This window comes from Neomonachus schauinslandi, unplaced genomic scaffold, assembly GCF_002201575.2.
Source record: "Neomonachus schauinslandi unplaced genomic scaffold, ASM220157v2 HiC_scaffold_2525, whole genome shotgun sequence".
NCBI classification, from domain to species: domain Eukaryota; kingdom Metazoa; phylum Chordata; class Mammalia; order Carnivora; family Phocidae; genus Neomonachus; species Neomonachus schauinslandi.
The window spans coordinates 836-4,739 of NW_025411214.1; the positions used below are offsets into that span (position 1 = coordinate 836).

A 3,904-nucleotide genomic window follows, 5' to 3' on the forward strand; every position below is an offset into this window, starting at 1 on the left:
CTGTGGGGACAGTGTGGTGTGTCCGTGTGTGACTGTGGGGACAGTGGGAGGGGTGCGCTGTGAAGTGAGGGGGACGAGAATGAGTGTGAGCTGGGCTGTGGGCCTGGATGTGGGGGATGGGTTGGGAGAGTGGGTGTGCGGGGAGGACACAGGAAGGGACATCTGGCATCCTTGGTGGCCCCCGAGGGAGAGGTGAGGGGGCGTCCGGAGCCCCAGGTGGAGGGAACACTAGGCAGGTGGTTGGAGATCTGGGGAGGGAAGTGGAGGGTGTCCTGGTTGGGGTGAAGGTTTAGGGGAGGGGAGGGGAGGAATAAAAGATTGGGGAGAATGTGAGGAGGCCAGTCACTCTCTGTTCTTGGCACTCACCCTTCTTAATTCTGAAACCCCTGAAGAAAGTGTGTCTGTGTCTGTGTGTGAGACCATTTCTTTGACACAAAGTGTCTGACTAATTTTTGATGGGTTGAGGGGACCTCTGAGACCCCTCTGATCTTTCCAAGGCTACTTTTAGGTCTCAACTTCTTGCTTTTTTTAATTTTTTAAAAGATTTATTTTACGGAGAGAGAAAGAGAAAGAGAGAGAGAGACCACAGGCAGGGGGAAGGGCAGAGGGAGAGGGAGAGAGAAAATCTGAAGGGGACTCCCTGCTGAGCTGGAGCCTGAAGGAGAGGGTGGGAGGGAAAGGGGGGCTCCATCTCAGGACCCTTAGATCATGACCTAAGCCAAAACCAAGAGTCTAATGTGCCATCCAGAAGCTCCTTGCTTTGTTTCATAGTGTATATATTCTCACATACTTGAAATGATTTTGAAACTAGGTTTTTAAATTATATTTTTGTTACAAAATATATTGATACTGCTGTTTTTATAATGATGAAAGTATTTAAAGAGTTGCATATGATTTCTTTATATAGTTGTAAGAATTCACCTCACATTCGCCTTTGCTAGACCTTTTTTTCAATATTGCCAAATGCTCAGTTGAAAATTTATCTTGTTAATTTTTAATTTCTATTCCTTTGATTACTAAGGTTCTTGAACATTTTTTTTTACATATTATTTCGCTAATCATTGTAAAAATTATCTACTGTCTATTATCTCTGGGGTTTTGGTGTTTTTCTCAGGGATTTTATGCATGCTTTATACATAAGATTATTAATGCTTTGCTGACATTTGATTTAGCATTTTCCCTAGTTTTTGGTTTATATTTTGGTTCTGTTTATTACTTTCCCTGCTAGGAATGTAAACATTTTGATTTAATGAAATATACTACAAAATTGTTAGCAGTGGTTTCTCATCAATCTTAAATCTACCATTTTATGGTATTGTAAAAAGGTTTTCCCATATTTCTCCTTTTACAAAGACAGAAATTGAATTTATTCAAGCTGTAGTGTCAGGGATGGTCTCAGGCACTAAGGATACCTGTTAGTGAGTCTCAGACCCTGCCCTGAACTCAAGTGTTAGTTGTAAAAGGGAGACAATTATAAAATGATAACAATTCCAATAATAGATATTTTTGTAGTGCAAAGAAGAAGGATTGATCAGCTGAGTGCAATTATGAGAACTTTTTAAAATAAATGAGTTTCCTTGCTTTCTCTCTCTTTCGGGACTCCTCCTGTTCTTGGGACTCAGCTCCTAGAGCTAGAGAATCACCTCTGTCTTTCCTGCTTCCCAGGGTAGAACCATTTCTGTGTTGTTTTAAGGTGTGAGTGTAGCATTCCCAGGATTTCATACTCTCTTTCCCCATCTACCTCAAGCTGTTCCCCCACCCTGCTTTGAGTCATATTTCTTCTCCAACAAAACAAGAATAAGTAGCTAACACATACTGAAGGCTAAATTTCAGTTACTGTTTTACGTACTTTGGTGCATTAATCCTCACATAACTCTAAGAGTTAAGTTAGTAGCACTATTCCCCTTGATAGGTGAGAAAGCTGGGGCACAGAGGAATGTGAAAGTTCTCCCAGTAAAGTAGCAGAGTCTGGATTTGAACCCAGTCAACCTGCTCCAGAAATCATGCTTTTAATTAAGACACCATATGCTTTGCAAAACTTGTAAACACTTCAATTCAGAGTAACTGCTTCACACGATGAAAAATAAACCCCACAAATTTCTCCACTATCTCTCAAATCTAATGGATCCATACGTTCAGAATGAAATTCATGACTCATGATACTGGCTCTTATTGGGCCCCATGGCCAGCTTTGGGGGAAGCCTGCTTGAGACTCAGCCTGGGACCAGAGACTGGAGACAGTGAGCCAACCAACCAGGAAGACTGACTCTATCTTCCTCACTGAGTCCCTCTATCACTTCTCTTGTAGTTGAGCCTACAGTGACTGTGTATCCTACGAAGACCCAGCCCCTGCAGCACCACAACCTCCTGGTCTGCTCTGTGAATGGTTTCTATCCAGGCCCATTGAAGTCAGGTGGTTTCGGAATGGCCAGGAAGAGGAGGCTGGGGTCGTGTCCACAGGCCTGATCCGGAATGGAGACTGGACCTTCCAGACCCTGGTAATGCTGGAGACAGTTCCTCAGAGTGGAGAGGTCTACACCTGCCAAGTGGAGCACCCAAGCTTGACGAGCCCTGTCACCGTGGAATGGAGTGAGAAGTTTTCTGACCCCCTAAGTTCCTCACGCACCAAGGAGGGGACTTTGCTTATTCCTGAGTGTCAGGGTTCTCCGTCTTTACACCACGTTTTCATTTGCTCCATGTTCTCTTCTCTTCAGCACAGATCACTGGGGGTAGCTTGGTAATTGTTTCCACAAATACGTAACTCCCTGGGAGGCGATTATGCCTGGCAGGCAGAAAGAGGTCATCCCTGTTTTGAGCCCTCAATGATATCACAGGTCACAGTTCGCCCTTGACCCTGGGCACCAGTCCCCTTCCTCGGGCTGGGCTTCTGCTTCGGGCACTGTTGCTCTGAACTGTTCATTGTGATGTAAGAAGAGGCACAACATCTACAATGTAGGGGCCGTGCTGACATGAGGGAAATCCAATCTCAGCTCTGCTTTCTGTAAGCTCTGTCACCCTGGACAAGCTACTTAAACCTCATGGAGTCCCAGGCTCCTCGTCCATCAGATTTGAAGTAGTAGGTTTATCAGAGCTATGATATTTAAATGAGCTCATTGCCTGAGTCTTGTAGATATTCAGTGTGATTTTTAAATCTCTTTTATGGTAATGTCCAATTATTCTAGTTCTTTCAGGGCAGACTTCGTCCCCCATTCTCAAAGCTCTGAATCCCAGTGTCTCCATCAGAGAAGTTGAATTTGGTATAAAAATCGCTAAAACTGCTTCTTCTCTCAGGGGCACAGTCTGACTCTGCACAAAGCAAGATGCTGAGTGGAATCGGAGGCTTTGTTCTAGGTCTGCTCTTCCTGTGGTGGGGCTGTTCATCTACTTCAGGAATCAGAAGGGTAAGGCACCTGTTGGTGAGACTCCCCCTGGACTTTTCTCTTCCTACAGACACACTGAATCTGTAGCTGCAGGGGGATCATTTTCCTCTTCCTCCCCCGGGAGGAGCCGCACGGGAGTGCACCGCAGGGATCTGCTGGGTTTGGAGACTCCACCCGGGGCCGGGTGCCAGAGATAGAAATGCGCGGTCACAGGCTGGGTGAGCACGGTGTGCGGCCGAGACCGGGGAGACGGGAGTGACTGACGGCTTTACTCCGGGGGTTCACTGAGGAGCGGGGCCCTGAGTTCTCAGCTCCTCCACGGCGGAGATTGGGAGGCGCCATTTTCACTCTCCGCCTCCAAAGCTGTACGGAAAGCTCGCAGGGAACAAAAGCCCCGCTCATTTCTTCATATCTATAGCCAGAAGTAGCATTACTGGATCATACAGTAGTTCTATTTTTAGTTTTTTTTTTTTAAAGATTTTATTTATTTATTTGACAGAGAGAGACACAGCGAGAGAGGGAAC

The 3,904-nt window shown here is 45.6% G+C and overlaps 1 pseudogene; it reads left to right on the plus strand.

Annotated features, from left to right (window-relative positions):
• The window catches only part of LOC123323925, a 3,938-nt pseudogene extending 537 nt beyond the window's left edge, over positions 1-3,401 (plus strand).
• The last annotated feature ends 503 nt before the right edge of the window (positions 3,402-3,904 follow it).